Source organism: Emys orbicularis, chromosome 1 (assembly GCF_028017835.1).
Source record: "Emys orbicularis isolate rEmyOrb1 chromosome 1, rEmyOrb1.hap1, whole genome shotgun sequence".
Classification (NCBI taxonomy): domain Eukaryota; kingdom Metazoa; phylum Chordata; order Testudines; family Emydidae; genus Emys; species Emys orbicularis.
This window is the reverse complement of record NC_088683.1, coordinates 278,634,341-278,658,756: the sequence shown is the minus strand read 5'-3', so window position 1 is coordinate 278,658,756 and position 24,416 is coordinate 278,634,341.

Here is a 24,416-nt window from a genome sequence, read left to right as displayed (position 1 = left end):
TAGGCGTTTTGGCTTGTGCATAGAATATGGGGAATTTGTAGTAAGTCTCTATACTTGTTTTTGCATGAAAGCCATGGAAGTATACAGCCCTATGGCACCTGTCTGTCATATCTAGAACCATGAGTTTAAATCTGATTTAGGTGACAAGTAAAAGTAAATTTAATGGTCTCAGGTTTCTTTCTAGTAAATTATTTTCCACATCATAAAGTCACTGCACAGTTTGGTACAAGGCAGAGCCCCTGGACTGGAATAGCTTGGGTATCATTGCTGATCAGGAATGAGAGGTATGGAAAAAAATGTCCAAAGGTGCTTACCCAATAACTGCCCACACTGTCCAGTGCTGCTAGTCACTCACTATCAGTAGTAACAGCATTTACGATGATGAAACAAACATTAACCAAATTATATTTCAGATAGTAGCTACATTTGATTTTATTTCTAAATCTTATGAAAATATTCAAATCTGTGAAATTTCTTATTTTAAATGTCTATATATTCAAAATATCTAACTTGATTTTTAAATCCATAATTTATTTCATGAATTAAAATTTAAAAAGTCAGTTATCATTTCCTACAAAAGAGATTTGCTTTCCTACAAAAGAGAGAGACATATCTGCAGAACATTACTATCTGCACTGTGATTTGATTATTACTACTGCAGTATTTTCTGTATATACATGTAGCCAAGTTAAAAATTTAAAATAACTCAATACCTTGTTGTTTCACGTAGGGCTCAACAAGTTGCTAAGCATCTTCAACTCCCATTTGACTTCACTGCAAGTTAAGTGCATACAGCACCTTGGGCCCACTTATGCTGCACATCTTTCAGGACTGGACCCACTGGGTAGCAAAAAAACATAAAAAAGCCGACATGATCATCTAATGCATGTCACTTTTTCTAGATTGTCTTGGAAAAAATATCATGGGTATGACACCATCTTCACATCTTTGAAACAGTGAGCCTTTGTGAACCGGTGTCATATTTACACATTTTCACTTAGGAGTCAGAGATCTGTTGGGATCAATATGCCACTGGGTTTACATTTAATTAAACAGTGATAAGTGTCTACTGTACCTCTCAGTTCTCTTGTGACCACATGATCAAACTATTAAAAAGACCAAGGCTAAGTTATTGCAGAGCTAACAAACACTAAAGATCTGGAATTTGATGATATCACTGGTGCCTGTTTATTTCCAGCTCAAACAATTTGAAAGAGACTTGTAGAGAGTCCTAAGTGACTAGATATTAATCAATATCTGACACAAATACTGATTTATACCTGACGTGAAATAGGCCAAAACATATTGGCTAAAGCCACAATACATTTGAGATGCATTATTTGACTTTCAATTGTGTCAGTAATATAACTTGCAGGGCACTGAATGAATCCATTTCATGCTTATCCTGAGAGATGCGTGACATTGGATGGCATTTAACTTTTTAATCAAATCTAATGTCTCTCTAAAATTCCCTTTGTGCCTTGATCTGCCTCCCAGTGAACACAGAAAAGTAAGCACAGCTTTCCCAAATAGTGATTTCTACAAGTCTGATCATGTAGTGTCTCTTCCCCTCATAATTTTCTATACCTTATCGTGTCCTGACTAGTGCATAATGATACCCTTATTAGTGTAAGATTTATTGTGGCAACCCACGTGAACAGCATACCAACCATAGGATAGTGGGAGCTTTTTGACCAATTTCCTGCAATAGTTTATGCTAAATGTGAACCATTATTTCCTAAATAAAACAACAGGGATCTGAGACCTTGTTTTTAGGCATAATTAATTCAGATGAATTTTCTCATTACTATGGGCCAGATTCCTTCATCTCTGTGAGCAAAAGGAACCCAGATCTAGTGGTTATACACTTGGGAGGGGACCCCGGGGAAGGGAGCTACAGTACTGGACAACATTTAGGCCATGGCTTCATCCTGTGCAACTCTATGAAATCTCCTCTTCAATTGTTCTAATAGAGCTTGGGACCATTGTTGGTGGTCAGGGAATAAGGGAAGGCTTTGTAGAATCATCTCCTCCAACTCTTTTCCTTCAACACCTATAAGGGATCCCCATTTGAGAAAATGCTGATGCAGAATGAATCACTGCACTGAGTGAACCCCATTTATCTTAACAACCTGCCCAAGTCTCCACATCATTAGATAATGTTACAAGTTATTCTTGCTAACAAAAGCATTTTCTCCTCAAAAAGAAACAAACAAACATAAAGAAAACAAACAAACAAAAGCCAAACACACACCACACATAGTAAATGACACACATTACAGAAAAAAAATCACCCACAAGCTCCGACCACTATAAAGAACAACATAAAAGGAGAATAGATTGAGCATTGGTTCAGTGTCAGCTGAGGCAATTTATTTTGATAATCTCATGACCAGTCTTGTATACAACAATATAAGAGGAAGAACGAGTAAAATAGAACATTCCCAGACAAAATAATTAGTTAAACAAGCATTAGTCTATTTAGAGTACTTATATGGACTCTATTACCCTGGCATCCCTGACAATTTTGAATGTATTTATTTTCACAACAGCCCTGTGAGGTATAGCACTGCTATTATCCCCATTTTACAGATGGCGCCCTGGCAGGTTATGTGACTAGACCAACACCACACAGGAAGTCTGTAGCAGAGCAGGAACTTGAGCCCAGGTCTCCCAAATTGCAGTGGAGTATCCTAACAACTGGACCATCTTTCCTTCTTAAAGTTATAAATATAAATCCTGTAAGGCAATATACCCTAAGAGGTGACCTTAAGGTCATTTTTAAAGAACTGGTTGGAGTACTTTTATGCTTCTTTTTGATGAATAAAGGAGACATGGGCTTTTTTTTAATAAAGGGGAAATTTTGCTAGCCCTGGTGGAGAGAGGACAATGGGCTTTAGCAGTGGGCTTCAGCAGTGTTGTGATCTCTCACAATTTTATCTAGAAACATGTGATATTTAGGGTTTTCCTTAAAGAAGCTGGAGGTATGTGATTACTTTTATTAGAGTCATGAGAGGCACCTTAGTTATGTCTAAATACTGAGAGTCACCTTTTCACATTCCTCCCTTTTGGGCTGCTAGGGAGGGGTCCTGTTCCCAGTATGCTCTGAGCACCAGGGCTCATGCGGGGGGGTCTCTATAGGGCTATCTATGGCTGTCCTACACAATGCCTGTGTAATGCTGACAGACCCCGATCTTTGGTGGGGAATTGAACCCAGATCTTCTGTGTCCTATTCCAGCATTGTTGAGAACTATCTAAGGGACTTATATGGCCCCTATTAAATTAACATTTGAGTGCCTCTCAAATATTTAATTTACTATGAGGTTCGGAAGTACTCTTATCTTCATTTTACAGAGAGGGGAAAGTGTCATAGAGAGAGATGATACAACTTTCCCAAAGTCACACAAGATGTCTGAGGCACAGCAGGGACCAAACCCCAAGTCTCCTGAGCCCAAGTCTAGCACCCTAACCATTTGACCTTCCTTCCTTCCTTCCTTCCCCGACTTTAAGAGATGCACAAAGGAAGCCATTTGCACTGCACAGAACTATGCTACATGTTCCTAAACACTATCCACTGGCATTTTATTTATTCACTTACTATTTTTGAGAACTCAGGGAGGATGGGAGAAATCCCAGAGGACTAGAAAAGAGCAAATATAGTACCTATCTATAAAAAAGGGAATAAGGACAACCCAGAAATTATAGAATAATCATCTTAACTTCAATTAAAGATAATGGAGCAAATAACAGTCAACATGGATTTGTGAAGAACTAGTCATGTCAAATCAATTTAATATCCTTTTTGGACAGAATAATAAGACTTGTGTTTGCGGGAAAGCAGCAGATGTGATATATCTTGACTTTAGTAAGGCTTTTTTGATACTGTCTCACCTGAGCTTCTCATAAGCAAACTGGGGAAATATAGCCTAGATTAACCTACTTTAAGGTAGGTGCACAACTGGTTGGACAACCATGCTCTGAGAGTAGTTGTCAATCATTCACTGTCAAGCTTGAAGGGCATATCGAGTGGGGTCCTGCAAGGATCTGTCCTGGGTTTGGTTCTAATCAGTATCTGCATAAAGCAGCACCAGCACATCCCTCGGCTCACACCGCTTCCCGCCGCCCCCATTGGCCTGGAGCAGTGAACCGTGGCCAGTGGGACCCGTGATCGGCCGAACCTGCAGACGCGGCAGGTAAACAAACTGGCCCGGCCCGCCAGGGGGCTTATCCCGGCGGGCCGCGGGCCAAAGGTTGCCGATCCCTGGTCTGGAAAAAATGGGGTGAAATTCAATAAGGCCAAATGCTAAGTACTACATTTAGGAATAAATAATCAATTGCACACATACAAAATTGTAAATGACTGCCTAGGAAGGAGTACTGCAAAGGATCTGGGAGTTATAGTGGATCACAAGCAAAATATGAGTCAACAATGTAATACTATTGCAAATAAACCAAACATCTTTCTGGGCTGTTATAGCAGGAGTGCTGCAAGAAAGACATGAGAAGAAATTATTCCACTCTACTCAGCACCGATAAGGCCTCAACTAGAGTACTGTGTCCAGTTCTGTGCACCACACGTTGGGAAAGATGTGGACAAACTGGAGAAATTCCAGAGGAGAGCAACAAAAATATTTAAGGATCCAGAAAGCATGACCTAAGGAAAAGTGAAAAAAACTGGGTTTGTTTAGTCTGGACAAGAGAAGACTTGGAGAGGGGGGAGAGGGGACTGACAAAAGTTTTCAAGTATGTAGAAGGTTGTTATAAAGAGAAGATTGACAAACTATTCTCCATATCCACTGAGAACAGGAAAAGAAGTAATGGTCTTAAATTACAGCCAGGAAGATTTAGGTTAGACATTGGGAAAATCTTCTTAACTGTATGGGTAGTTGCACCCTGGAAAAAATTACCTAGTGATATTGTGCAATCTCCATCATTGCAGGTTTTTAAGCACACATTAGACAAGCAACTGTCAGGGATGGTCCAGATAATACTTAGACCTGCTTCAGTGCAGGGAACTGGACTAGATGGTCCCTTTTAGTCTGAGGCCTTGGCTACACTTGCGAGTTACAGCACTGTAAAGCCTCCCCAGCGCTGTAACTCACTCCCCGTCCACACTGGCAGGGCACTTACAGCGCTGTATCTCCCTGGGTACACCGCTGCAGGTACTCCACCTCCCCGAGAAGCATAAGAGATACAGCGGAGTGGCTACGACTCACGGGTGTGAGTGTAAACGCTTGCAGCGCTGTACTAATCACCTTGTCAAGTGGCCAATCCTCTCCATTGTTGTGACCGGCTGCAGGAATGCGGAAGTGCCGGTTTCAAAGCTCTTACCACAGAGAAAAAGCAAAGAGTTTGTTGTCTGCTTTGAGTGAGTGAATGAATGAGCAGGGGGCCGGGAGTTCGGAACTTGCAAAATAGAGTGCTGACACGCTCCAAAAAGCACTCTCTCTCCCCCTACACTCCCTGTCACACTCCCCCCCCCCCCCCGTTTTGAAAAGCACGTTGCAGCCACATGAATGCTGGGATAGCTGCCCATAATGCGCCGCTCCCAACACAGCTGCAAATGTTGCAAGTGTGGCCACGCCACTGCGCTGTCAGCTGTCAGTGTGGACAGACTGCAGTGCTTTCCCTACTCAGCTGTACGAAGACAGGTTTACCTCACAGCGCTGTACAGCTGCAAGTGTAGCCAAGGCCTGACATTTCTACAGTTCTATGATAGAGATGCAGATCTCTCTCATAACAAAGTGTCTAAAGCAGAAGAACATTTTTTTCTCCACATGCTGGTCTCACGAATAAATTGAGCAAACTCCATTATCATACCCACTCTCCTGAATGCAAATCTTAAAGTGTGAAAAAGGTTACATACTTTCTTAAAACATAAAAATAAGAAATTCGGTATCCATGACAGATGTGAATTTCCCAGCATAATTTAAAAATAAATAAATAAAGTGCACATATGCCTCTGCTTGTATTTGTAATAAACAAAACTATTCCCAGAGTGTCTGCCGTTTCCCATACATTGAAGAAAAAGCAGATTGGAGTGAAAAAAAGGCTTTAGTCTTATGAAAACTGTTTGACCTAAATTAAAATGGGATTTACAAAGCTGCCAACAGAATGGACTACTGCTAGCAATATATGTAAGTTATAATGAAATGTGACTTTGGGAGGCTACTGACAGAATATACTGTTAAGGCATAGACAGTCCCTGTACTACATTAGTGACTTTTCTTGGACTCAGATTTTAAATTAGTAGATACGGGCCTTGGAATTCCCTTTATAGACAATTGTATCTGGTGCAGGACATTTTAATTTTAAACACTATATTGCAGCTTAGTGCAGTTGAAAGTTGAGTTTTAGCAAACACACACGCATACACAATTTAATAGGTATATCAATAGAGACAGTTACATATATTACAAATGTAAGTAAAATCACATTTGGGCACTCTACTCACCTAATTCCATATTTAGGTACCTAAGTGCTGATTTTATTTAAAAAATGTAGAACTAATGTACAGCAGAGGACATTTTAAATATAGACTTCAAGAAGAATTTGACACTGTTACCCAGAGTTTTTCAGAACCCAAAGTATTGATAATTTAACTGTTTCTCTGCAGGCAGTATTGGGAATAAATTAATGGAAACACAGCGCTTCCATCTGATAAATGATTGATACAAGCGATCTTGCACTTATACAAAACTACTATTTATTAGATATTAAGCACACACACACACATGCACAATAGGTTTAGGACATCCCATATATAGTTACCCACAGTCTGAGATGGTTTCTAGTGATCACCAGCTGAACTTCCATGGGCCCTCTTTCCGTTCAGCTGATGGAAAGTTTAGATTACAGCTCCTTGCCCAAACAAAAGCTCCCTTGGACTGCTCCAAGGTATTTACTTTCACCTAATTTTTTGATAGCTAGCTCTAACAAAGCACATAACCTATATTGACTCCTAGTGGGTCAGCATAACAACCTCTACTGGGTCACCAATTCTCCTAATTTCAGTAAAATACTCATTATCTCAAAACATCTCTAATATTTCTAGCCATAACAACAACATGTCAGGGGCACCTAAAACCAAGGTCACTATTCATTCACTCTCTTCCATAACTTTCTATCCCATCCTGCAAGTATATAGTTGTCTGACCTTGTCTCACAAAGGCCTAAGATTATTCCTAGCTATGTGATGTTTGGTTTTTAGAAGGCAGTAGCTGAATATACTAAATGACTGATTGCAGTACCGTCAAGTTCTGGGGTACATGCAGGAATGTCAAATTCCGGGGTAACAACACCTCTTTTATCCTCCATACATTATATAGTGCATAAACAACACTACTTTTGCACCATTTCACTATGAACTGAAAGGTTATTTACACTATGTGCTAAACTCAGGACAGACAGCTGCAATCGGGGGGGGGGGGTAGAAAACAGTCCCAGAAGGTTAAAAGACCCGCCTCCCTATCAACTGAGGAGGGGTGACTCCAGGTCAATCTGGTTCGGCTGAGAAGGGGTTACCAAAGATCAATTAGGATCAGCTGAGAGGGAGTTACCTGAGGTCAATTAGGATCAGGTGATTCCAACTAAGGGCTGCCTGAGACCTTTTTAAACCCTCCCCTGTTGGGAAAAGAGAGAGAGAGAGAGAGAGTGTGTCAAGCTGCCAGTAGGCTAGGAGCAGTAAGATAGTGGTAGTGTCACCAGGAGGGGAGGCTGCATTTCCTCCCATAAGGGAGAAAAACAAGCCCAAATGACTGGCTGAGAGAAGGAATAGACTGTCCCTGTGCAGCCAAGGACTATTTTACCCAAGCCTGTCTCATCAAGGCTAAAAACAGCTGAGGCTGGTGAGACCGAGAAGGTACCTTGCCACAATTTGTTTTATTTATTTTGCATTCTGTTTTGTGTTTGTTTCTTAAAAAAAGAAAGAAAGTTGTTCCCTTTTACCATTTGCTATTTATTATTTGTAGTGTGTGATTGGTCACCTAAGTAATACTGAGTGGATAAAAAAAATGTTTAGATGAAAATAACAAATGATTAGCAATTAATACCAAATAATGAATAATGTTCTTTTGGATTGAATTAATCATAATTCAAACTGTTGTGAGACTTTGGGGAGTTGTAAACATTCATGACCAGCCAGCAGCCATACCAGTATTCATAAACAAATAAAAGAGAACTCAACTTGTTACTTACATTTCTGAAAGTATTTGTGAATAATTTTGCATTCAACTAACTCTGTATCTGAGCAACTGAACAAAGGAGGTTATAATGACAGTCATTATCTCTCAACCTTCAAACCTGCCAATGTGTGTGACACAAGATGTTGAAATATGTGTCAACTGACCAAAACATAGAAGTCTCTTTTCTTGTTCATCAGGCAATAATTAACAGATTATAATAGGTTTTACCTGTTGTTAAGGACATTTTCTCATTGCATTAATAAAATAAAACAGTACTGGCATTCGTAACACACCATGCTCCCTTCCTTGGGCTTCTCTCCCACCTTGACCATTAATCTGTTGCAGATTCCAAACGTGGTTTGATTCATACACAAAATAAAAAATCCTTAAAGAGATTTTATACATAAAAAGATATAACTTGTCCATTAGCACAACAAAACCCAGATGTTTCATGTTATGTGCAATGGGGGCCCAGATAGAGGGTAGGACATTTGGGAATGGAGAATCCAGTCTGGTCTTTTCAAAGAGAGAGGGTGTCCCTGTTGATTTTCACAGGAGGGAGTTGGGGAGGAGGCAGAGAAAGCATCTCCAGGGCCAGACACTCCCTCCAGCTCCATCCCTGCCTTCTGAGTTCTGTCTTCTCGTCCATTCCCTATCTGAAATCTATTATGAATTCCTGGGCAGTTCTCTCACAGGCCTTTTTCTACTACTGGTGGTGGAGAGGAGTGGCATAGAGGAGATCCAGAGCTGCAGGCTGAAAGCTCCTGTCTTCAGAAATATTGACTGTGTGGTGCAGCAAAACAGGGAGGCTAAACCATTTACAAAATGGCACTTACCACATATAAGAGCTTTGGTGACCGTCCTAATACAACCTTAACAGTAAAAAGAATCAGTTGTGCCCACTATAATGTTTAAAAATTGGTAAAATTATTTGCAGTATAAAGTTCTCTTAAATACCAATATTTACCAAAGAGAATTAGATTACATGATCCAGATTCTCCATGGGTATATGGCAGCACAGCTCTACTGACTTTGATGGAGCTATGCTGATTTACATCAGATAATTATCTAGCCCCATAAATCCTTCTCGATTTGATCTCTGGTCATTACTATTTAGCACCAGTCATGGAATTTACAATGACAAAAATATCTGACGCTAAATTAAAATGATTAATAATTGCACACTAATACTCTTACAACTTAAGCATCTGTAATACCTAATTATCCTAATACAGGTATTATACAACCATATTTGTAATTAATTTGGAGAGGTAATCAAATGTTAACATTATGGTAATATGTATTATCTTCATAACATGAATTGTGTGATTCTGATTAGACATGGATATTATCAAATAAAGAATGCTAAAAATAGGAAAAGCTCAACTAAATTATGTGACTTTTCTTTCTTAGCCGAAAGAATAGTGGCTGTATTTACTCGACCAGTTGTAGCTGTGCCTTTAAAGTACCAGTGCCCCTATGATATACCCATAGTAGGTAAACAGGAGACAAGACTTCAGAATCTACTCTGATTAAATAAATATAACTGCCATCAGTTATATATAAGGAGTAAGCATTTCTTTCAAATTACTTGCTGTGTTAGATGACATGAGTGGCATGTTAATCTCTAGTTAAAATATTATGGGATGATTTACTGTATTTTTTCCCTTGGAGGTGCCTGAATGTCCATGATTTCCCTTTAAGCAAGTGAATTCTTCCAGCTGTGAATTAGCTATATTGCCATGTCTTTACGAGTTTTGGATCTCATTAGAGATCATTATACTCATGAGATATACTCTCATCTCACAAACAATCTAAGCAATGCCTTTTCAACCTTGATTGTGTTTTTTGTATTCCCAAATTAATGTCTGTGCACTGTGATAGACTAAGAATATAAAAGAAAAAAACAGTCTGGCATCACAAATTGTTTCTGAATTATCTTGTGGATAACAACGACATGTATCACTTCTTTCATTCTTTCAGCTAACTTAAAATTAAAATCTGATTTGCATTAAACCCCACTCATAGATAAGAGAATAAGAAATGAGAATTCATTTTAAGGGATTATAATATTTTGTGATAAATGTTCATGGAGAGGGTTGACATGATAATATATGCAAAGGTGGAATACTTAATGATTTTTAAAGTAGGTTTCAGATGGCAGACTATCATGAATATTAGTTCAGCATTTTTAATTGCAATATTTTCACATTTCAAGCAATGAAGTGAGATTTTATTTTTAACCCGAATGTTTACTGAAAAACTAGTCAATCATCCTTTGGGCATGGCAGAAGAATGGAGATTACAAAGGTGAGATGCATTCTGAAATGGTCTGTTATAGCTGTGAGGAGCATTTCAACACATTGCAGGGTGGCAGAAAGCCTCTGAAGACAGGAGCTTCACCTTAAGACAGTAGCATTTATCAACCCACCAAGCCAGAGCACAATAGCTGTAAAAGATGCTTCTCCCCAAAGCAGTCTGAAGAGATGCTAATGGCACTAATTCATGTTGAGGAGCCTGTGCGGTGTCTGTGTTACTGTGCCTTCAGGTAACATCAAGCAAAATGTAAACCCAGCTGTGCAGCCTGAGAGCTGGCTTCCAGCATAAATGGTAGAACTATGACCTCAGTATGGCAGGCAATCTCATTGACAAAAAAGAGGGTGAAAATAAATGTGTGGGCAGGGAGAATAAATCTTAAAGTTATTTTAAAACATTTTTTTTCTAAATCTGCAAGTATGTTCTCTAATGAAAAAGCCACAAACTAGGCAAGGTCTGAATTAATCAAAACAAGCTCTGTAAATTGGCTCCCATGTTCAGAAATGTATTAATACTCATGGGAGAGGGTGGTGAAAAAAGAAGGTAAAATGTGAAAGAAGGTTTCATTGCCATACAACAGAAAGAGAAAGTAACAAGTAGAAACATGGATTTTAAATTAATGTAAGAAATCCATGACCATATAGCAACTTACTGATTGTCATTCTGCTGAATACTATGGCGACCTGGGACTCTGTGATAGCAGCATCGACAGAACTCAGATCTTAATGCTCTAAAAGTACAGGCCCCTGCCACTGGAAATTAAACAAAGAGAAAAAAATTAGTCCTGACTTTTGGGTTTACCTAGAAATGTACTTTCCCCTCATCCCCCAAAAACACGTTATGGGTCATTCCAAGTGCTTCTCCCTGCCCACCAGCATTTTGTTTATCTCATCTAGGTGTAAAATGATCCTGTTATTTTTCATCTAAATCACTATTTCCTTCCTATATTGGGACTGCAGGGTAGCTGCATCCACAATTGAGGATCTTTGTGAGGATGCATATCTGCCCACTACTGCCCTTTGTTATCTCTCTGAAACCAATGCAGTATTTCTCAACTCTGCCAACCCTGCAAAGAACCACAGATGTATCAGCAGAACTTTGTGATAGACAGTGCCAAAGGTTGCCAGTAGGTCTAAGAACACTAGTATGGCCATTTGGTGGCAGATCCTCAGGTGGTACAAATTGTCATAGCTCCACTGAAGTCATACCCTTTGTCCATACCATTAAGGGAATAATCTGTCAATATGACAGAGCATGTTATCCATGCCAAACTCAGTTCAGAAACTAGATAGGAAGGGTCTAAAAAATGTGAGTGTTGGCATCTTTCAAGCAATTATGTTGACTATGGTATTTGTATCTCAGTGTAATAACTGAAATTGACAGACATCTCTGTCAGTGTATCAATATTTACTTTGTTTTGTAATGATGGAGGTGCCTTTTATGGATTACTAAAATAGTCTATATGGTGCTGAATATGTATTATATTATATTACAAAACTGTGGTGAGGCCCAGTTGATTGCAGTTCAATACACATTTTCTTCCATCTTTATGTAATTGAAGGTCTTTACTTTTAGAGACTATGGTTGGGTTCTTTAACTAACAGCTTTGGAGTGGTTTTATCAAAGGTAGAAATTTGTAGAGGGTAGCGATACCCTAAGTTACAAAATATTTTCTATGTGGTGTAGATAGGGTACTGTTAAGGGATTCAAGTGACCTGAATTCTATTCCTGGCTCTGCCACAGATCTGTTCAAGTCAATACAACTTTGTGTGTCCTTGACTTCCCAATCTTTATTTTACATATATACTGTAAGCTCTGTGGTGCAGCAACAGCCAGTACATATTTGTACAATATTTAGCACAATGAGGTCCTAATCTTAATTGGGGACTTTATGTCCTGCAGTAATACTCATGGTAAGAATTAGAATTATAGTATGAAAAACCTATAGTCTTCCTATCAAGCCATAGATAATAGGAACTGGAAAGGTCTCCTGAGTCAACAAAGCTAACACCTACAAGAAAAAGTATTTACTTCTACACAAAAGAGCTGATATCTTGCAAATCCATATTCATGAGCATTGCTGTGTTTCCTTGTCTCTTTTGCCAACAGAAGTTGGTGCAATAAAAGATATTATCACACTTACCTTGTCTTTCTTATATCAATATCCTTTCCTTACAAGGTGTTAGGGGATGAGCATTTTTTTCCATTTTATTTAATTTATCACCACATAGCATAATAATGTGTGCTATTCCTTTAAAATTAAAAAAAGAAATTCACCTGGAAAACACTCATTTTAGGAAAATCATTGACAGGTGAGAGTTCTCTGTTAAAGATCACATTTCCAGGACCTATTTCAAAATTATTGAAATGCTCATATACTCTACTGTGCTCCGTTGAGGCTACATAATGAAGATTTGAGGCTTGACTCTGAATGCCCATCCTTGTGGGAAGTTTAAACTACAACTGTAATGTTTTCAATGTAGTTTTAAATATGAATAGCATAATAAAAACTGAAAAATATCACTTTATATCCCATCATTCAAATCCTTTATGTCAATAATGAAAAGCTAGAAATTCAACCTCAGTCCCTTTGGATTATCTTTCAAATATTTCATTTTATGGATGTTCTTCACTACATGCTTTTTGCCAGATTTCAGTAGACCAGTGAGCCAACATTTGTTTGACACTTCAGCTGAGATATCAATTTCCATTTGTTAAGATGGTGTCATGAAAAAAACTGTAGAGATATTGAAGGATGTTCAATATTATAATAATAATATAATATTATGAGATTACTGATGTTCAATATTATATTTAAATGAAATAGGTGTTCTATATAGTGTCCAGATAAGGTATGTAAATACTTTTAAACACAGGGCAGTATTTTGTGGCACGTACAGAAACAGTGAGCTCTAAACCACATGTTAGGTATAGATTCAGAAAGCATGCTAGAAGCTCTAAGGCAGTGCTGAGCAATATGCGGCCCACAGGGACATGCTGGTCACCACTTCCCACAGCTCCCATTGGCCGGGAACGGCAAACCGCGGCCACTGGAAGCTGTGGTCATGCAAAGTAAACAAACTGTCTCGCGGCCCGCCAGCAGATTACCCTGATGGGCCATGTGTAGCCCATAGGCTGCAGGTTGCCCACCACTGCTCTAAGGACAGAATAATTGCTTCCCAAGGAAAGCCACAATGTATTAGGAGGGTCTTTAGGGTTATTTTTGTCTTTATCTGCTGGAATATTGCTGGACTCCTGAGGACTATTTATCCTTAATTTAAACAGGATTTCTGGTTTTCAAATGAGCATTGCAAAGGAAGATTGAAATCATATTTATTACAGTGAAAGATGGCACATTAGCTAAAGACACTAAAAACAGGAACATTCCAGGTAAACACATCAGGTCACTGAGTTACACTTCTATTTTAAGGACAGCAAAGCCATGAAAGCCAGATGGAAGGAGCATTTTGAGTAACACAAGCGATTATGCAAACCAGGAACATCAAGGCAGCAGGGCCAGATGGCATACCAGCTGATGTCTACAAGCTTGGATTTGAAGAATGTTAAGGAAGCTCCACAAACTTTTTCTACATATCTGGTATAATGAGAAGATTCTGGAAGACTTGAGAAAAGTCAACATTGTTACAATCTTTAAGAAAGGAGATAAGTTGAAGTATGGAAATGTGTGCCTTCTATCTACCACAGGGGAAATTCTCTCCCATATCCCCTTAAAACGATTACTTCCCCTTGCTGAGGAAATATTGCCGGAATCGAAGAGCAGTTTTAGACTTTCTGTGCAGCAACTGACACGATCTCTGTTGCCTGTCAAATCCTGGGAGCAAAATCAGGACCTGTACATGGCCTTCATCGATTTGAAAAAGGTCTTTGACTCTGTCAATCATGAAGGCCTTTGGAAGGTGCTGGCCAGATTTGGCTGCCCTCCAAAATTTATTAAGGTCCTAAGGCTTCTCCATGATCAGATGACTGCCACTGTTCTCTCTAATGGCCTGGAGATAGACCCTTTCATCATCAAAACTGGGGTTAAGCAAGGATGCATTATTGCCCCAACCCTTTTCTCCATCTATTTAGCAGTCATTTTTGTCCTCGTTAAAGACCGACTCCCCAGTGGAGTTAACATTCAGTACAGAATGGATGGGCTGCATTTTAATCTTCAGCGTCTCTGTTCGAAGTCTAAAGTCCTCAGGGTATCCATTAGTGATTTCAGAATACTGATGACTGTGCCATTCTCGTGCACACTGGGAATGACCTTCAGTCCACATTGGATTTTTTTGCACAAGCTTACCAAAGCCTAGGACTCTCACTCAATATTGAGAAGACTAAAGTGCTCCATAAGGAGATAGAAAACAGAGCTGTAAACAGGAGTTTGAGTGGGAGTTTGCAAGGGGAGCTTGAGGGGAAGACTAAGAGAGCCAGGCAGAGGAACAGACAGGCTAGTGAAGGGAGTATGTGGTGGTCTGGCAGTGTTTTGGTGCTCGTTGGAGGTTTGTGGGTGGTGGTGGTTTGATTTGTGTTTCCCAGACTAACAGGACTTAGGTGAGAAGGCTATGACAGATACAGAGGCAGCAGTGGTAATGACCCAAGCTGTGGAAGACACAGTGAAGATGACTGGATGTGGAAGCTGCGGCATGTACATGATCCTGGAGGGGATACCTGAAAAGAGTTTTGTCTGCATGAAGTGCCGCCTGATAGAGCTGATGGAAGAATAGATCTGAGGATTGGAGATGCAGGTGGAAACTCTGAGTTTAGAAGGGAGTTTGAGCGGATGATGGAGCAAAGACATGAGGAGGCTGAAGGGAAAAGCTCAGACTTGCAGATGGAAGCGGGACCAAAGAACTCTGAGGGGAAACCGCTGGGTGAGGAAAGTGGACAGTGGAAGCATGTGACTAAGAGAACCAGGCAGAGGAAAAGACTGGCTAGAGAAGGAGAAATAGAGCTCAGGAACAGGTTTGCAGAGCTGGAAAATGAAGAAAGGGCACAGCAGGTGGTCACTGAAGGTGAGAGGGCAAGGAAGAAGAGAAGAGCAGCTAGTCCTATAGGAAGAGGGGAAGAGTCAATGGAGATAACACCAACTATGAGCCCCAGGAGGATACGAGATGGGTTGTGGAGGATTGCAAGGGACAATAGGAATCGAGAGGACTTACAGCCAGAGGGAACAGGGTATAGACCAGAGAATTGCACCATCACCAGGAAAAGGCAGGTCTACGTGATTGGGGACTCCTTACTGAGAAGAATAGACAGGCCTGTAACTAGAGCTGATCCAGAGAACAGAAGGATGTGCTGTCTGCCGGATGCTAAGATACGGGATGTGGACCTGAGGCTGAAGAGGATCCGAATGGGAAAGAATCCACTGATTGTCCTTCATGTGGGAACAAATGATAAGGCTAGATACTTGCTGGATCGCATCAAGGGAGACTATACCAGACTGGGGAAGACGCTTAGGGAAATCGAGACTCAGGTGATCTTCAGTGGGATTCTGCCTGTTCCTAGAGAAGGGCAACAAAGGTGTGACAAGACGATGATCAACAGATGGCTCAGGAAGTGGTGCTATAAGGAAGGCTTTGGGATGTATGGCCACTGGGAAGCATTCATGGACAGAGGACTGTTTTCTCGGGATGGACTTCATCTGAGTAGGGAGGGAAATAGATTTCTAGGATGGAGGCTGGCACAACTGATTGAAAGCTTTAAATTAGGAATTTGGGGGAGATGGCAGGGCTGCCCAGAGGGGAGGGTGAGTGGGGCAATTTGCCCCAGGCCCCGCAGGGGCCCCCACGAGAATGTCGGAGGCTCCCCCCACCTCCACCTTCCCCCATCCCCCAGCGCTGCATCCAGGAGCGGCCCTGCACAGCGCTGCAGCGGTGTGGCTCAGGCGGGGACTGAGCTCCCCCCGCTCAGAGCCGCGTGGTAAGGGGGTGGGGCTGCGAGCTCCTGCCGAGCGGCAGGAGCTCAGGTCTCGCTGGAGTCACGCTGCTGCAGTGCTGTCCAGGGCTGCTCCTGGATGTGGCGTGCTGAGGCGCCAGGGGAGGGGGTAGGTGGGGGTAAGCAGCATGGTAAGCTCCTCTGAGCCGGACACCCCATCCCTCCCACAGCCCTGATCCCCAGCTCCGAGCCCAGCCCCTCTGAGCCAGGCACCCCACGACCTAGAGCCCAGCTCCCCACCCAGCCCTGGGCAACAGCAGCGCCACCCCCAGGCAGCGACAGCTCATTGGCACCAACCATCACCATCACCCAGCAACAGCCTATTATGTAATTGCAAATGAATACATACCATTAAAGCATGTCATGTTTTTAAATGTATTTCGTGTACTTTCAAATTATTAAAAATTAATTTTTGAAGGTATTTCACTGGTTCTTTTTTACATTTCAAAATACATGTTACTATAGTATTTGCAACTTTTTTTTATGGAAGTGGCCCCTGAAATTGCTTTGCCCCAGGCCCCCTGAATCCTCTGGGTGGCCCTGGGAGATGGTTGGGAGGTGTCCAGGTAATCTCCACACCAGATTTTAACATTGAGAAGGAAGAAAACGAAGTAAGAAAGGATTCATCTATGGGTAGGAGAATGGACATAAGGAGGAAGGATAGTGTAGATACCAGTCTAATAGGTGATACTGGCAGTAGAACATCTGTGCCTAATCGGGTAAAGAATGTGACTGAAGCCAAACAGCAAAAATTAAGATGTTTGTACACCAATGCGAGTAGACTAGGTAACAAAATGGAGGAACCAGAGTTACTGTTGGAGGAAGTGAAACCAGATATTATAGGGATAACAGAAATATGGTGGAATAGTAGTCATGACTGGAGTACAGGTATTGAAGGCTATGTGCTGTTTAGGAAAGACAGAAATAAAGGCAAAGGTAGTGGAGTAGCACTGTATATCAATGATGAGGTAGACTGTAAAGAAATAAGAAGTGATGGAATGGATAAGACAGAGTCTGTCTGGGAAAAATCACATTGGGGAAGAAAGCTACTAGAGCCTCCCCTGGGATAGTGCTTGTGGTGTGCTATAGACCGCCGAGATCCGATTTGGATATGGATAGAAACCTCTTTAATGTTTTTAATGAAGTAAATACTAATGGGAATTGTGTGATCATGGGAGACTAACTTCCCAGATATAGACTGGAAGACAAGTGCTAATAGTAATAATAGGGCTCAGATTTTCCTGGATGCAATAGCTGATGGATTCCTTCATCAAGTAGTTGCTGAACCAACAAGAGGGGACGCCATTTTAGATTTTGTTTTGGTGAGTAGTGAGGACCTCATAGAAGAAATGCTTGTAGGGGACAACCTTGGTTCGAGCGATCATGAGCTAATTCAGTTCAAACTAAATGGAAGAATAAACAAAAATAGATCTGTGACTAGGGTTTTTTATTTCAAAAGGGCTAACTTTAAAAAAAAATAAGGAAATTAGTTAGGGAAGTGGATTGGACTGAAGAACTTGTGGATCTAAAGGTGGAAGAGGCCTGGATTTACTTCAAGTCAAGGTTGCAGAAACTATCAGAAGCCTGCATCCCAAGAAAGGAGAAAAAACTCATAAGCAGGAGTTGTAGATGAAACTGGATGAGATGAACTTGAATTAATATGCAAACTAGATACCATTAACTTAGGCTTGAATAGGCTGAGGGGGGATATGATTGCTCTCTTTAAATATATCAGAGGGATAAATACCAGGGAGGGAGAGGAATTATTTCAGCTCAGTACTAATGTGGACACGAGAACAAATGGATATAAACTGGCCATCGGGAAGTTTAGGCTTGAAATTAGACGAAGGTTTCTAACCATCAGAGGGGTGAAGTTCTGGAACAGCCTTCCGAGGGAAACAGTGAGGGCGAAAGACCTCTCTGGCTTTAAGATTAAGCTTGATAAGTTTATGGAGGGGATGGTTTGATGCGATAACGTGATTTTAGTCAATAGGTCAATAACGTGCCATCGCTGGTAATTAGTAACAATGGTCAATGATGGGATATTAAAAGTTACTACAGATAACTTTTTTCCGGAGGGTCTGGCTGGAGAATCTTGCCCGCATGCTCGGGGTTCAGCTGATCACCATATTTGGGGTCGGGAAGGAATTTTCCTCCAGGGTAGATTGGCAGAGGCCCTGGAGGTTTTTCGCCTTCCTCCGCAGCATGGGGCAGGGGTCGCTTGCTGGAGGATTCTCTGCGACTTAAAGTCTTTAAATCATGATCTGGGGACTTCAACAGCTGAGTCAAGGGAGAGAATTATTCCAGGAGTGGGTGGGTCAGCTTTTGTGGCCTGCATCATGCGGCAGGTCAGACTAGATGATCATAATGGTCCCTTCTGACCTTAAAGTCTATGAGTCTATGAGACTGTGAATGGCTGAGTCATTACACAGATTGAATTTATTTCCCCATGTTAAGTATCCTCACACATCTTGTCAACTGTCTGAAATGGGCCATTCTTGATTATAACTACAAAAAGTTTTTTTCTCCTGCAGATAATTGCTCATCTTAATTAATTAGCCTCTTAGAGTTGATATGGCTACTTCCACCTTTTCATGTTCTGTATGTGTATATATATCTCCTTACTATATATTCGCTTCTATGCATCTGAATTCGTGGGCTGTAGCCCATGAAAGGTTATGCTCAAATAAATGTATTAGTCTCTAAAGTGCCACTAGTACTCCTCCTCCAACTCTGAGAGGTGATTAAGAAAAAGCAAAAAGCCTACAAGGAGTGGAAGATGGGAGGAATCAGCTAGGAAAGCTAACTTATTGAGATCAGAACATGTAGGGATAAAGTGAGAAAGGCCAAAAGCCATGTAGAGTTGGATCTTGCAAAGGGAATTAAAACCAATAGTAAAAGGTTCTATAGCCATATACATAAGAAAACAAAGAAAGAAGAAGTGGGACCGCTAAACACTGAGGATGGAGTGGAGGTTAAGGATAATTTAGGCATGGCCCGGTATCTAAACAAACACTTTGCCTCAGTCTTTAATGAGGAGCTTAGGGATAATGGTAGGATGACAAATGGGAATGAGGATATGGAGGTAGATATTACCACATCTGAGATAGAAGCCAAACTCGAACAGCTTAATGGGACTAAATCAGGGGGCCCAGATAATCTTCATCCAAGAATATTTAAGGAACTGGCACATGAAATTGCAAGCCCATTAGCAAGAATTTTTAATGAATCTGTAAACTCAGGGATTTTACAGTATGACTGGAGAATTGCTAACATAGTTCCTATTTTTAAGAAAGGAAAAAAGTGATCCGGGTAACTACAGGCCTGTTAGTTTGACATCTGTAGTATGCAAGGTCTTGGAGAAAATTTTGAAGGAGAAAGTAGTTAAGGACATTGAGGTCAATGGTAATTGGGACAAAATATAACATAGTTTTACAAAAGGTAGATTGTGCCAAACCAACCTGATCTCCTTCTTTGAGAAGGAAACAGATTTTTTAGAAAAAGGAAACACAGTGGATCTAATTTACCTCGATTTCAGTAAGGCATTTGATATGATTCCACATGGGGAATTATTAGCTAAATTGGAAAAGATGGGGATCAATATCAAAATTGAAAGGTGGATAAGGAACTGGTTAAAGAGGAGACTACAGTGGGTCATACTGAAAGGTGAACTGTCAGGCTGGAAGGCGGTTACTAGTGGAGTTCCTCAGGGATCGGTTTTGGGACCAATCTTATTTAACTTTTTATTACTGACATTGGCACAAAAAGTGGGAATGTGCTAATAATGTTTGCGGATGACACGAAGCTGGGAGGTATTGCCAATACGGAGAGGGACCGGGATATCCTACAGGAAGATCTGGATGACCTTGTAAACTGGATTAATAGTAATAGGATGAAATTTAATAGTGAAAAGTGGAAGGTCATGCATTTAGGGATTAATAACAAGAATTTTTGTTATGAACTGGGGACGCATCACTTGGAAATAACAAAGGAGGAGAAGGACCTTGGAGTATTGGTTGATCACAGGATGACTATGAGCCGCCAATGTGATATGGCTGTGAAAAAAGCTAACGCGGTCTTGGGATGCATCAGGCAAGGTATTTCCAGTAGAGATAAGGAGGTGTTAGTACCGTTATATAAGGCAAAGTTGAGACCTCATCTGGAATATTGTGTGCAGTTCTGGTCTCCCATGTTTAAGAAGGCTGAATTCAAACTGGAACAGGTATAGAGAAGGGCTACTAGGATGATCCGAGGAATTGAAAACCTGTCTTATGAAAGGAGACTCAAAGAGCTTGGATTGTTTAGCCTAACCAAAAGAAGGGTGAGGGGAGATATGATTGCTCTCTATAAATTTATCAGAGGGATAAATACCAGGGAGGGAGAGGAATTATTTATTTAAGCTCAGTACCAATGTGGACACAAGAACAAATGGATATAAACTGGCCATAAGGAAGTGTAGACTTGAAATTAGACAAAGGTTTCTAACCATCAGAGAAGTGAAGTTCTGGAATAGCCTTCCAAGGGGAGCAGTGGAGGCAAAAGACATATCTGGCGTCAAGACTAAGCTTGATAAGTTTATGGAAGGGATGGTATAATGGGATAGCCTAATTTTGGCCTGTGATGGGACACTAGATAGGGTGGGATTTGAATTACTACAGAGAATTTTTCCTGGGTGTCTGGCTGATGAGTCTTGCCCACATGCTTGGGGTTTAGCTGATCGCCATATTTGGGGTCAGGAAGGAATTTTCCTCCAGGGAAGATTGTCAGGGCCTGGGGGGTTTTCACCTTCCTCTGCAGTGTGGGGCATGGGTCACTTGCTGGAGGATTCTCAACACCTTGAAGTCTTTAAACCACAAGTTGAGGACTTCAATAGCTCAGACATAGGTCAGTGTTTGTTACAGGAGTGGGTGGGTGAGATTCTGTGGCCTGAGTTGTGCAGGAGGTCAGACTAGAAGATCATAATGATCCCTTCTGACCTTAAAGTCTATGAATCAGCCTGCTTCAGGCTTTGCACATAACCCATTGCAAATCACCATCAAGGGATGTACTTTGGAGACAGTTGAGCACTTCTGCTACCTCCGTAGCCAATTTTCTCAAAATGAAAACTCAACAGTGAAATCCAGCACAGCATCCAGTGCACAAGTGCTTCCTTTGGGAAACTGTTCCGATGCATTTTGACAGATCATGACCTATGGCATGAAACCAAGACCCAGGTCTATGAGACAACTGTTATTCCTACACTCCTTTATGGATGCAAAACTTGAGTGGCCTATCAAGAGTCTGGAGAGGTAGCACCAACCATGCCCCCAGAAGATCCTTTGCATCAAGTGGGAAGATCACTGCACTAACATTGACTTCGGTAAGGATGCTAATGTCACCAGCCTTGAAACAATGATCCTCATGCATCAATGCAGCTGGGCTAGACATTGTGTGTGGATAGCAGACTCTTGCCTCCCAAAACAAATCCTCTACTCTCAGCTCACCCATGGTCAGAGATCCCACGGTGGTTGGAATAAATGCTACAAAGACACACTTAATGAGGATCTCAAGAAAACTGATGTGGACATCAAAACCGGGGATGAACAAGCCATCAACCAACTTCAATGGCACCACATCCTCCATCAGACAGTGGCCCACTTTGAGGAGAAGCCCCTTGCCCTCAAAGCTTAAAAGAGAGAGAGAGAGAGAGAGAGAGAGAGAGAGAAGGAAAAAAGAACTTTCTCTGAGCAGGCAGCTGACACATCAGGAGATGTCTGTACTTACAGTGGGTGGATCTGTGGTTCCACGTTCGGACTCCTGAGTCATCTCAGGACCCATATGTAAATCTGTGGTACAGATCATACTCAAATTGAGGGATTACCTATAATGATATATATATACTTAAGATATTTTGGGGATGGGCACTTTATAAATGCCATATTTGATTGATACTCATTCTATGACTTCTTGAATAATTAAGTGAGTTTAATGCTTGCTCTGAAATAAACATATATAATATTTGGTCTCAGTCAAATTTACCATGACTGCATAGATTTAGAAAGTTAACCTGTTCCATACAAAAAATCCTATCTATTCAGTGATAATAAGGGAGTTTGGCAAGCCAGGCGTGTCAGGCACTTTTTCAATCATGTGGGTGTATTATTTAACACTGACAGTATACCGTATTCCAGTTAGAATGCAACCACATGGTCTAACAGTTTCATATGAAAAAATAGCCACACATTTTCCTTTCAAATTCAATCACACATCACCAAGTTTACAAGCTCATATTTTATTCAAAAGTATCACTGTTCAAAATGCAATTGGACTGGTTAACATTATGGGTGTATTTGGCCTGTTTTGCTTCCGAGCAGTTGAAGTCAGAATATAAAATCTATCTTTGGTTTTCCTTTCCAAAAATAACCAAAAATATAAAATCAAGCTTGTTGTTCAGGTGGTTGTCACCCCCCCCATGCTCTAGATTAATGGCAGATTAATTTACCTGCTACAAGATCACTTACATCATAAATGGATGTAGATGTGTAAAAGAAATGCAAATAGTTAAGTACACTGAAGGTTTTTTCTTGCCAACTTCATTTGATTAATAATGGCACTTAAAATAAAATAGATCTTCCCCCTCCCCAATGCTGAAAACGGAACTGAAAAACCAAAATCTGAAGTTTTCAATAAAACTCAGATTTAGCTTGGTTTTCACCATTCAAGACATATTTTCCTCTGTCACACCAGGAGAACCCAATTCATTTAATTGAGGAGGCAAGTGGTCATTCATCTTAAGGCTGACTTTCTAGGATTTTTTTTAATTCATTTTTTTGTTAACATGAACTATTGAGATCCAACCTTAATTTTCAACCATGTTTGAAAATCACAGCTGTCCTAAGAACAATTTAAGTAATTGTCTGATTTCCTTAGTTTTATTGCCTGTTATGCCTTAGAGAAAGCTAATAGCTAATGTTATAGAATTTGTAATTAGCAATGAAAAATCTTAACTGATAGAACCACAGGATAAATATGTGTGTATTTATATATGTATTTACCTTTTGGGAGCCTGGGAGTTGTTTCCTGACTGAAAGTTCAGTTTAATACGCCTGGTATTAGTTATTTAACAGGGTTACGTAGACATGTGTATCATTTTGTAATGCTTGCAGGTGCAGGGTTTAGTTAAATTCAAATATACATACAGGTCAAGATGACACAAGCAGAAGATGTGAGGAAGGTGACACCTTTCTCAAGGTGCAAGGTATATTTGCTTTTGAAATACAGAGAGTTATTCTGCCAATCCAGCATTATTCCCCTTAAGCTTTTGTGGTGTAAATGTAGAAAGGAAGGGGTTCGGAGGTAAAATGGTATTTAGCAAAATCATATTTATGTTGCAAGGCATGGAATCTCTATATGTTAAATAACTTTATGCTGTGTTGAAATAAAAACAGCTGACTACTGAGGAATCAATACCACCGATTATGATAATTTGGCTTTATATAATGCCTTTCAGTGGAGGATCTGTAGAAGGGCCAGTCACAATTGCAGTCCCTGTGATTTAGGAAATGGAACAGGCAGGAGGCAGTGCCATGGCTCTGTTGTTCCCTATATTCTTGCTCCCAAAGTTGGCCATCCACATGAGGGGTTGGGTAGTAAGATGCAACACATAAAGTGGTGCACTAGTGGCTGCTCTGTCAGAGAAGCAATCTTATTTATATGGTTTATCTATCTAAGACCTCTCAAGTAACATCAATAAACATCCATCAATAAACAAACAAATATGCAATCCAAATACTAATTCGCAAATTATAGAAACCAAGTACTGTCAACCCTAAGCAATCAACAATTTTGTCTGACCCCTCCCCCCCTTCCCTCCAAATCATGAGATTGTCTCAAAATCATGACATTAGATTACATTTAAGATTATTTTTATTTACCTTCTGGATCTGAAACTTTAGGTGCCCTTGACTCATTCTAAAGCTTTTCTCTACAACCATGAGGATT